Raw genomic sequence first — 13152 nt, forward strand, 5'->3', positions numbered from 1 at the left:
TCTGTCGTATATATATATAAAATAAACAAAACTGTACCCGTAAGTCACATTTGCACCAGCAATCTTGATTTCTTTTTTGGATGTGAGACAACTCTTGCTGTATTGACCTGCTAAATGTTTTGAGCGTTTGCATTGTAAGGTCTAGTGTTGCATAAAACAAGGAAATCAAACATGTTTGTTTCATATGCACATATTTTATAAGAACATCTGGGAGCATTTTGGTTTTCTGAAAAAGAAATTGGGCTATTGGGCTACTGATGACTTGGAGTAAAGAGCTTTGAGAACTCTACTGGGACATACGGTGTACTTAATTACTTATTATTACCAAATATGTATTCAATATTTGAGGCAGAATAACGTTTATGTACAGTATAGGTCAGTAGGATGGAGCAGTGGCTGTGAAGGAAGTCAGTCAGGAGTGTATTAGGGTTTGGCCTGGGGTTCCCTCTTGGTCCTGGCAGGAGCGCCCTCGAGGAGATAAGGCCTTGCCACCACCTAGAGGGAGATGACATTGCAGAGAGGAACAGGAACAGAAGGATATGAGAAATACTTGGACTGGGTTTACACTGGGGCCCCCCATTGATTTGAAAAATTGACAAATTCTAAAAGATGAACTGGAATGAAACATCAGCTTACAATCACTTATTGTGTATATCTCCAAGCAGTTTGTATCCTCAGGTACTTGAACATACAGTAAGTTAGTTTTAATGTGCCCATGCTATAAAGGAATGGGAAGTAAAGCTTGGTTGAATAACTTATCAGTAGGTTGATGGATATGACATGATGCGAAATTGGTTGACTCAAAAAAATTGTCAAACTGAATCTCAAAGAATAGTATGCTAAATAAGGCATAAACCCAAATGTATTCAATATATTTCACTTTTTACTTGCAAGCTTTTTTTAGTCTAATAGGAAATATGTATCCCATCTTGTCACCCAAAGGTTTGTGACTTTTCACAATAAGTGAATGAAAAACAAGACATAAAACCAAGTGTTCAGTGTTAACTAAAGGGCCACTCTGCTGAAGCAAATAAAATAAAATCCTGAGCTGTAGCTGTAAATGAAAATGTTGTGCAAGATCCTAAATATGATTGTTGTAGGGCCCAATTCAACTAATTTATTTTAGCTGGGGGGAAACATAAAAAGAAACAAATACCTTGAGAGTGAGTGCTCAACAGAACTTACAGGCCAATTTTCAATTGGTTTGCTTGTGAGCTAATTTTGCACAGCTCCACTTTTTATAGCGCTGCTCCAAAACACTATTTCCAGTGCCTCTCATTATCTCAGTGCTCCTGTTTCTGAGGTTTTCAATCTGAAAAGGAGCAAAAAAGTAAATTTAGCTCCACTATTGTACACCTACTTTGTGATGGTGTAAAATAAGGAGCAAGTTATACAACATGATTATCAATGTAAATCAGTTTGGACTGCTCACAATGGCTTTCTATTCAGTTGATTAATCACAAACTGCCCTTTTTAAATTAATTACTTTAATTTCACCATTTCCAAAGTTAACTAAAACAGGATGGTTAGAGGGAAGCTGGGATGTTTTGTTAAAACATGGAAACTTCAAAAAATATTTCATATGACACTTGCAAATAACTAAATTATTGAATAATAACAATTATTTGGTCCTTTTGTTCAGTGTAACAAACATGTTTCATTTGAAATTGCCCATGCTACCCTCAGCCAGAGAGCCCTTGGGGATGGACGTTCAGAATACTTGATCATGTGCTTCATAGCAAAATCAGGTAGGGGATCAATTGAAAATTAGTCAATTTTAGTGAGTAGCATATTAGCGTACAAAAAATGGAGCCGAGCAAATCTTCAGTTTTTAAAATTAACATTTTACCTCTTTCAAAAAATGAGTTAATTAAAGCGTGGAGTAAATGCTTTCAAGATAAGGCCCTCTGTGTAAATGTTTAGCAATTACTTTTATCTGGGTTTATAATTTACCTCTGCTCAAGGCAGAAATATACAGATCCTAAAAATAAACAATATATAATGATTTATAATAAATGACGTAGGTTAAATTACTTTTGAGATAAGATTTCGTAGTTTATGAGACTGATAACATGACATTTTACAGAAAAGGTCAAATGCAGTATAAATCATCAGGAAAATCTTGTTTTTCTAACTTCAAATTCTTTAGCCTGGTATTCCAGGAATCATCATTCCAAGAAAATAACAGTAGGTATAAAAAGATAAATTAGTTGTTTTTGCTTGTTTTTACACTTAAAATGTAGTGTGCATGTAAAGAAAGCTGGGTGTGTTCAAATCTTTCTGTGATTACATGTCCACTATCTGCAGTTCTAAATCCAGCATTGTTGAATCGAGTTGAGGATATTGATTAAGGAATTCACTCTTCAAGTACTGAGCAGTTACGAAGTGGCAAAAGATATTCCACAGACTTGTCCAAAAAGCAAGTACAGTATGTGCTACAGCTCCACCCAGTCCATATGTGTATGTGTCTGCTCACTAGAAATGCAACAATGAATCCAATATTGATCTTGATGACTTTTCTTTTGCAAGCCTCAATGAACTCTTCATTGGTATTCCCGTCCCGCCTCTCGCATGTGTGAAACTAGTTGGCTTTTTAGGGTGAATAAACACAATCTTTTAAAGATTACAGGCCAGAATGTTTACATTTCATTCGATTTGTGTTTCTGATTTTCTGACTGTTGAAGAAGTGCACTGCAATCACGCCTGTCTCAAAATGTACACATCATCTTTGTAAGCTAAACCAATGCTTTTTATCCACAATGGTTTAAACAACATTCTTAATGTGCTTCAGCACAGAAATATTTTATGCTTGATGGGACAGCGATGCCTCTAATGTTGATGTGCTCGTCTCAATGACCCCAGGAGCATAAACTGGATTTTGGTCAGAATCGGAGAGTGCTAAATTTACGATTTTCAAGTCAATATATAAGCAGGATTTGTTTTATTTGAAATATGCAGTATTAGACAAAACTGGGATTGCCTGTCCCACTTACTACTGTATGTGTTTTATATATTGTATATTAACTGATGATACAGTTACTGTACATTAATTTAGTATTCCTGTGTTTTTTTTTTTGTTTTTTTTTTAATACTTTATTACATTTAATAACAGGCTATCAAATATCTACTGCATATTGTGTTGAAATAGACTTAATTTTAATTTTCACTTCACTTTTAATACTTGAAACTTACACTGTAGCACTGATAGTGACCAATATAGCATTTCACTTCCAGATCAATTTACTTTTCACTTTATAAAAAGTGGTGAAAAAACGAATATAATAATGGTAACATATCAACTAAATATTTATTTCAAATTGAACTATTGTGATACATTTCACACTTGTACTAGTTAACCAATACAACAGTTGTGCATTAAAATACACACAAGCAATCCTATTACATGTAGTTTGTTACTGTATTTTATCTCTCTCTCTTTCTATGTACTATATGTGGCAACATGAAATATTATTCATACCATCCTAATCTAATCTTTAATTCTACTGGTTGAAACATTTTCTTTCAGTCCTACAAACTATATCATTTCCATCTCATTTTACAACATCATAGAAACAGAAATGTAGCTCCACCAACTCAGATTAGCCGTCATTTGACCAGGCTGGGGTAGTAATAAAAAAGGTAACATTAGAGGCATAACTGATTTTAGTGTAGCTCAGTTTTCACAGCAGTAGTTTTAAAAGTAATTCCATATTGGTTATAAAAACTTAAGTGTTTTCGTCCTCGATTACACGTGATGCTATTTGAAGAATACTATTAATTGTGTTCTGAAGAATGATGATAAAGCATGTTTTCTTGTTTGAACACGTAACACACATCAGCTGCACAAGCATAAGGCCAGACTGAAAAGAAAGCCTTTTGGGTGTCAGTCAATACCAGGCACAAGTTCTCTCAGTGAGGCCAATATTTGGCAGCTGTTACTACTTTGAAGTATCCAAATATAGAGCAACCCTAACCCTAAAACTGTAAGACATTTATACAACATCAACAGCTGGTTTGTGGATCTGTGGTCTTAACCCCTTATCCTAAAGTGACCATTAGAAATCGCCTGGTCCCATTTATCATTAGTCTGTACAAAATGAATGTGGTTGATGTAGGGTAGGCATTTTATTTATTTCAATGAAAGGGTTAAACCAGTCTTCTAACTGCTCACTTTTGCTATTGCACCAATCTTTTTAAAGGTATTACTGCCCCCTAGCAGTAAAATACAGTAATTAAAGACACTAAAGAGAGCCAGTTCATATTTTTTTTCACTTTTGTTTGTTTTATCGCTTTTATGGGATCTGCATTGATTTATACAAATTCTCTCTAACAATCAAGTGCGTATTCATTACTGATGTAAATGAAAAGGTATAAAAGCAAAATCACATGACATGTCTTGCATTTTTGGAATTAAGAGGTCTAACTGTAATGTGTTCAATGTACAGTAGTAAACATAGAGTTTAATAAAAATAAAAAAAGAACAAAGGTATACAATATGGTATTTACCGGGTAGCTATATAAACATAAAAATCCACAAACATGACTGACATATTCTGACATCTCTTGCCACATGCTATGTACTCTACATCCTGCGATATTATTCCCAGTAACCTGAAGGTAAAGAAACACCTAGGGGTGGGGTTCTTTGGATTTCATGTGTGTATTTCACTAGAATGGTTTTGCTTTTTTGATGTATTTATTAAAGTGCATGTCAAGCTAATTAAAGCATGAGAGGTTCAACACACACTACAGTACACATTGTTTTGGTTTACATGTACAAATAAAAATTTGGCACGCTATTTTGGTAGTACCTTTTTAAGTGTATTTTTTTTGTTTCTTATATTTGGTCAAAGTGCCAGGGATACTTTCCACATATCTCAGTTGTTTATAAAGAATTGCTTGGAACACAATATAACAAACAGGATCATCAGTTTGCATGGCTTTTTAGAGTGAGAAGGCAATGCACCCAGTGTGAGGAATGTGCGTGATATGTCACATTCTCACGAAAATGGAGAAAGTATTTGGAGTTTCTAAACTGCATGAAACCCAAGCCATTGTTTTAGGAGTAAAGTTGGTGTTGAAATCAATTTCTTAATTTGACTTAAACATTTTTAATCAGGGTTAATGTTGGCTTATAGGCTTATTCGATTTGTTGAAAACTGTTTCTTGCTCCCATCTAATAACTGGCATCATGGGTATGCCACCAGCGAATGCATTACTGTTCATGAGTATATTTATTTTATATATTTTTTATTTATTTATTTATACAGGAATTAACCCAGCGAGACCTAGATCTGATTTGCAAGGGGGTTCAGTCAACAAACAATACAATAAAACAACACACTATCATGTGTGGTACTGTCTTAATCGTTTTAGGAGTCATAAGCAAAGGACATTCACCTAAACATGTACAGATCCTTAATCAGTATCAAAACATTCATAAGCGGCCCTAAACAATTTACAGAGTTCATTTATAAAACATTTAAAAGAGAGACTATCAAATGTACTCTTTATATCATGGTTAAAAGTTTTTGGGAGCTGGTAGGCAAAGGACATTTTACCCAAACATGTGCCAACCCTTGGAACGACCAGGTTGGCAGAATCACAGGAACACAGATTATAGTTGGTATCATACTTATTAACCAGAGCAGTTAAATAACAAGGCACCAATCCTTAAGAAACTTAAACACAAAACAGTACCAATGATAAAGCCTTCAGTCTGTAAGGGAAAGCCAGCCTAATTTTACATACAGTACATGTTGCAATGATGAGTCAAGGTGGGATATTCTAATACAGATCTGCAGCATGAGTTGTAAAATACACTAGTTTATGTAAAGACTGAGTAGAAGGAAACTGGTAAATGTAATCACAATAATCAAGGACAGGGAGAATAGCAGTAGTAATCAATTTTAATCTGCTAGACTGAGAAAAGATGTTCCTATTTCTAAAAAGGAAGCCTAATTAAGGTCTTGCCTTTGAAACCAGTTTGTCAATCTGATGATTAAATGTAAAATGCTCATCAATCCATATGCCTAAGTATTTATAATAAGGGGCTTTCTTTATCATCTCACCTTTCAGTGTAACAATAGTCCAAGATGGATTTTTATACTGCTTTCTATTAGAACAGAGTCTTTGTACAAAGTCAAATGCAGTCTGCAGATCCCTTTCGACCTCCTATATGGTGTCCTGCCGAATATAGAACAGAATCCTCAGCATAGAGATGCATGTTAGTATTAGTATCATCCAAGTTAGTTCCTAGATCATTAATATAGAGAGTAAAAAGGACTGGGCCAAGAATAGAACCCTGAGTTACCCCCGTAATCAGAGGTTCAAAATTGGAAGTAATACCATCAGCTTTAATAGCTTGTGTTCAATCTATTAAACAGTTCTTAAACCAACCCACTGCTCTATTATTTAATCCCAGTTGGAGTAGTTTTTTACTTAATATTAAATGATCTATGGAATCAAATGCTTCGGACAAATCCAAGAGCAGAGCACCAACACATTTACCAGCATCCAAGGCCATCGATATATCTGTGGCAGAATGAGGGTACTGCCCTATGGATATAGTGTGTGTGTGTATATGTGTGTTTTGTAGTGGTGGTGGGTAATGAAAGGGTTAATTCACTAGCACTTTAAAAACATGTGAGAATGTGGTGGAGGGTTTAATTGATTAAGTGGGTGTAAATTGCTGCACAGGTGTGTATATAAGGGAGCACTGAGAGCACAGGTTTAGTTGGTGTTAGGATTCTGGAGAGTGTAGATCTCTGATCCTGTGTGTAGTGGTTTTCTTTGTTAAGAGTGTGTGCGAGATCTGTTTTTGTTTAAACTGTTTATTTTGTTGTGTTTGTTTTGTTCAATAAATATGCGCCGTAGCTCTTTCACCTGCCGTGTGTCTCCGAGTCTCCCTACCTTGCCGCCTGACAGCCCTTCCACTCGTGTCATCCTGTGACAATATCATTAATCACTTTAAGAACAGCAGTTTGCGTATATGTTTTGGCCAAAATCCAGATTGGATTTCTGTTATTATTCTTTAATTGCTCATTTATAAGGCACTCAAATATTTTAGCAACAGATGAAAGTACAGATACTGGTCTATAGTTGTTAAGGTGTGTCTTTTCTCCTCCCTTATAAACAGGGACAGCATATGCTGACTTCCAATCTGATGGAATTAAATTAGAAATAAGAGAAAGATTAAACAGATATCTCGAAATAAACACAATGTTATTTCAAGATATCTGAAAATGATTTAAAGATATCTCAAATCCATTTAAAGATATCTGAAAATGATTTAAAGATATCTCAAATCCATTTAAAGATATCTGGAAATAATTTGGAGATATCTATTTGAGATATAAATGTATTTGAGATATCTTAAAATGATTTTATTTTATAATAGTCTAATAGGTAGATCTAAGATATGTAATATCATACAAAGAAGGAATTGATTCATGATTTAAAATATTGATAAGGATAACTACTCCAGTTCACAAACTCTTATCAATCTTAAACAGAATGTTGAGGTTTTTTTGCTGATAAAATGCAAAGCTTAAACACGTTGCATATCAAGATAATAAACATGTGCCAGACAGACAGAACAACAGTTGTTCTGCCCTACTTTGCGCTCATCAACACCACGCTGAAGCTGGCTCCCGGCCAGTGGAGTCCCAGGTGCTTGTTTTATTTCATAATAAAAGTATTGTTTGCATTAGGCACTCAAAAATTATATGTGTTTTTTTTTTTTTTTTGATCTTACACAGTTCCTATCCCTCAATCATATTCATTAATTAAGATATAGTTAATTAATAATATACTTCTACAAAATAAATATAGTGTATTTATAAATTGAAATATAAGTTAGTGTTACTCAATGACCTTAGTCAATGCTTGGAATGTTTAAAAATATATATAGAGAGAGTGGGCTATATACTACACAATAATAATATTTGTTTCAAAGAAAGCGATGCAATTTGTAACATTATGCAATATTCATTACATGTGTGTGCTAATGAAAGGTAAGGGACAATGGCACTGGCTATAGTCAAGCACAGTATTATTTTGTCGCAATGGTCATAATACTGCAATATATTGGTATAAAATGTCAACCTCTGAATCACAAAAATATCACATTATCATTAACCCTGCATTCTTGGGGTGAGTAATGAAGAGTCCTTCCTTTTGAGTATTTGGTGTCCATGAATAAAACAGGTTACTTCACATTCAACTCCAGCACTGTACATTTATATTTAGTATAAGTGTGTTTCAAATATTTAAGTTATTTTCTGTATTTTACTACTTTACTTATGTATTTTTTTACTTTTTAAATCATGAAAATAGTTACGAAAAAAATAAACTAGTACCAACTGACCATGAGAGGGTGCCAGAAGCTCACTAAAGCCTTTTTATACAGGAATCCTGAAAAATCTTCTGCAGATTTGAAGTTCAATACTGTGCCTTTGGAAAGAAATGGTCTAGGCTGCTGTTGGGTGGCTTTGTGGCATGGACAAATGTACACTGGTTTCTAGTCTGAGTCCACCAAATTCATTTCAGTTTGAACGCAATCATCCAGAGACAGAAGGTTTGAGAGGCTATTGAATCATGTCTTGAAATGTTTTCCAGTAAACATGATTCATAATTATTATTTTGCTAATTCAAGTCATTTCTGCTTTGTAACACAGCTTAGTGAGTTTTACAATGCAAAAGTCAAAATAAACCACAACATGACAAGAAGTTCTTTATTCAGTCAGTCTTAATTATGTAATTAATCAGTTATGAGCAAGAAGAATTATGTAATTAATCAGTTATGAGCAAGAAGAAGCCAACCTGATATTCAAATGATCAGTCTTCAATTGAAGACGTGTGCAAATGAAGGCTCAGAATACATTCGGCTTCCTCAGATTTGCTAATACTATAAAATATTACTGATGTCAAAAATCAGTAAAACCAATAGGACGACGAATCTTTAGAAAATGCTTACTCCAAAAGATATTCATAGTGTATTGGCATGAAGCCAGTTTGCATGCTGGGAGCATATTGAACAGACTTTCAGCTTTATATCTGTGAATAGTAGGTTATCTTATTTACATAAATAAACTAATTATCTTCACTATGAATAGAAAAGCTATTGTACTGTAGCAATGTTTGAACCAAATTATATTTTAGCATGTCAACCCCTGCTAAACCCAGAGGCAGAGAATGCAAGTTTAAGCGCTTGTGCGCACGTTTAATAATAATAATAATAATAATAATAATAATAATAATAATAATAATAAATAAAACAAAACACACTGACAAAATAAGAGGCACAAGGACCAAAACAAAGGTCTATACAAAACACTCACAGACATAAATACACAGACAGGACGAGACAGCACAGAACACGAAAACACACACCTCTCACCAACATCAATATTAACACTAACATTAACACCCGTGATCACCTGATTTATACACCTGTGGCTGGAGCCTTAAATAATCATTGAATCATTTATTCAATTTATGGCTCCAGCCACATTCCCATGTGTTTTTGCAGGGAGGATTTTAACTCTATCCCTGCCACCCAATATTTCCCCTACACACACATACTCATACACCGGCAGGGCTTTCAGCCTGCCACACTACCACAGGGTGTATGGTATTACAAAGGGGGCCAGTTAGGGGGTTATGGGGAATGAACAGCATTGGTGGAATGTAAATGTGTACACACACACACACACACACACACACACAATTATTCTCATTACTTACTACTGCCTTATGCTAAAGCAATCTACCATTCAGTTTTCCATGAGGGATGGAATGATGTATGTGATGCATGGTGCCCAAGACAGAACCCAACCTGCCAGCATGACTCGTGACATACTTGTTGAAATCGTGTATGCTGCTCTTGAGTTGAAGGAGTCATTGAAATATCTAAACAGTTAAGATCAGAGCTGTCCAAACTATTGCTCTTGAGTGATTAATGTCTTATTGAGCTTCAAAATAGGTCCTCTTGATTTAGATAAGGGAGGCTGGTAATGGGATTTTAAAAAAAAAGACAGATGATCTTTAGTAGAAGGTACAGTATAAATTAAACAAAGCTAACATGTTTAGCACAAAATTACTGAAGCAGTGCCTGCATTTAACATGGGAAAATAGTTTTCTATTTATTTGCTATTACAGTCTGAAATGTTTTGTTTTTAATTTGTGGTTTTCTGTAATGAGCCCACTGGCTCTTGTCATATAAAAGCAGAAAAAGATCAGTAAAAAAAAGATAAATATGAAGGATCAATTACCATATTTTTTATTCTTCACATTGAAACAAAATAGTTGCAAACAATAAGAAACTGCAACAATAAAATGCAAATACGTAATTTGGTTGATCTTTAAAATAGTATTTATCAATATGACAGCTCCTCAGCTAAGCACCTGCTATCCTTTGAGACATGGATGTTCATGGCCTGAGGACAAGTTATCTGAGTCCTTGTCTTGTCAAAAGCTAACAAGACATTGACCTCTGGACACTTAACATTCCTTTTTGTTGTTCATATTCAGTGAACTGCATCCAACCGCTTCCACACATTATCAAACAGATTGTGGGGAAAACATGAAGAAGTAATTAAGCATTACATAAGAGGCAATGTGTTTCTGCTAAACATTAAAACTCCTTCCAACTATTACTGAATAAAATTGCCTCAAAACCCATTCAGCTTGTATCATAAATAAGCACATTCACGTGCAATTGAACATTTCAAAATGGGACACTAGGGGGAGCTGTGGTACTATCAGAAAAAAACAACGTATGGCAAAGATATTTCCTCTGCACCATTTCTAAAAAAAAAAAAAAACTTGTGACAAATTAGGAAGGAAAATTTCATCTGGCCTTGATAAAAATGTCTCACATGGCCTAACCCTGGGTAGGTAAAGCCATTTTACCAACAAACAGTTTAATATTTCCACAAAACAGTCACTCCAAGACGTACAGCCTTTCACTAATACCTATGTGTGATTTAGTTGACAGGGCCCACTGGTATATCCTAGGGGCTGATCCATGAGTTTTGAAGTTAAAACAACCTTACCAAAGCTGCAACACGCAACAATCTTTAAGGAATACTTTGCTGATGAAAAACAGAACAACTTCAGCTGACAGACTCTTTCTACTTCAATCAATCCTGCATTTTATTTTGTTGCTTATTTGAGATATGCTGTTGTCAGTATGGTGCCATAGAACTGATTCAAGCTTGAACAAAAGTTATTGTATTTCTTGCTCTTATTGTATTACTTGTATTGTAACACTTAATGTATTTGCTTACGATTGTAAGTCGCCTTGGATAAGGGCGTCTGCTAAGAAATAAATAATAATAATAATAATAATAATAATAATAATAATAATAATAGAGGGCACACCTGCTCATTTTGATTTAGCAAGTTTATTCTTCTAATGGGAACATCTAAACATTTGCTTAACAGAATAATCTGTCAGACATCCACAGAATATGCCCCAGTTTCCTGCAGTAATGGGTGGCAAACCTAATGGGCCACTTGTTCTGTAATAAAGGGTTGTTAATAATGACAAAATACTTAATCAACACTAAACCTTTGAATAAATTTACCTCTGTGTTGATCAGGGGTTAGTCAAGAGCAGACTGAGACTGTGAGTGCCTCATGCTGACTTCCATACAATTCGAATTCATATTTTTTCTATTGTGACATGTTCATGTCAGGAGAAAGAAGGAAGAGCAACCCCAATCAGAAGATCTTCAGGCTAAAAGCATAGTTTAATCCGGCGCCTTCTCTCTGTGTTAGCTAGTGGAGACAGGTGGTGTTCACGTGGACAGTTAGTGTCTAACTGAACTGGAGGGCTCCGTGGACCCCTTCCGATGCCTGGAATGTATGTGAAATACATTGTAAATCAGCTCTTAGTCTTTAAAAGTTTTCTACGTCAATTAGTCTATTTGCTATACGGTGTTTCTTTCAAAACTGAATGGACATGCACAACAGGTAAGATTTATTACATTATTTTGTTAGCTACAACCACATTTTAGGTCTTTATCAAACCTTAATTATTATGACTGAATATGAAATTCCATTAGGTTTATTTGATGACATGCCATCTTCTGTGGTGTACATATCATAGGCTTATAGGAAGATTACACATTTAAATATAACTGTGAAACTGAAAGAATGGTCACAGAACATTATTTGTGAATATTTTTTTTTAGATAACTTAGGTGAGAACAGTGCTTCAGTATCTTCTGTTTCCAGTTTTGCACACTGGCATCTTTAAAAGGACTATAATTAATGTGTATAAAACCAAGCATGGTTGATGCAGAAGGCTTTACAATTGGCTTGACATGTCAATTTGTTACTTGGTTCTGGACATGTGATGTGAAAAAAATTGATCACAAACACTTTAAGAAGATGACCTAAATAAAGAGGTCCGGAGTGGGAAGGTAACATTTTGCCAGACTTGTGATCTTATGATCACTCACGGTAAGGAATTGCCAGGGGACAAGGCAGTGAAGTGGATTGATTCTATGCTTAAGGGCATTGGCTTTTTATTATTGTGACCTTGGCTTTCATCTTGCAACACCATATCTGATATAAAAAACGTTGTTAATTTCTGTAAATATCAGACCATTCATACAGTTTATGGTTGCCTTTTATAAACCACAGACTCTAACTGGTAGCAAACTTTCTCAGAGGAATAAAACTATTTTCTAAAAGGTATAAAAATAGCAAGAAACAATAGTTATTTTAAAGGATGGTACAGTTCAATTATATTTCTGATAGTGTCTTGATATTGTTTTTATAGTTAAATTATTGTATTTCCATGTCAGCTGGAATGTATTGGGGCTCTTCACAGAATATTCTGCTGTCTGTCAATGATTTTGTAATCGAAAGGCGCTATATATTGTTTTGGCTGGAAAGTCTGAGGATTTTGTAAGTCTGCTATCTGCTTAAAAATAAGTAGGCAATGATGCTTTGGCTATATTTAGCCATTTAAATTGTTGCTCAGAGCGTGGAAAAAATATCCCATACCTCTGGACCTTAAGATAGGTAGAATGGCATGTGTATACATCTGTAAAATTGTTGCTAACCTTTCTTGATGAGTTTTTATTCCATGTCAGAATATGTTCTCTTGCCAATATGCAACATTTCCCCAGTTAGACC

The sequence above is a fragment of the Acipenser ruthenus genome, chromosome 9 (assembly GCF_902713425.1).
Source record: "Acipenser ruthenus chromosome 9, fAciRut3.2 maternal haplotype, whole genome shotgun sequence".
Taxonomy (NCBI): Eukaryota; Metazoa; Chordata; class Actinopteri; order Acipenseriformes; family Acipenseridae; genus Acipenser; species Acipenser ruthenus.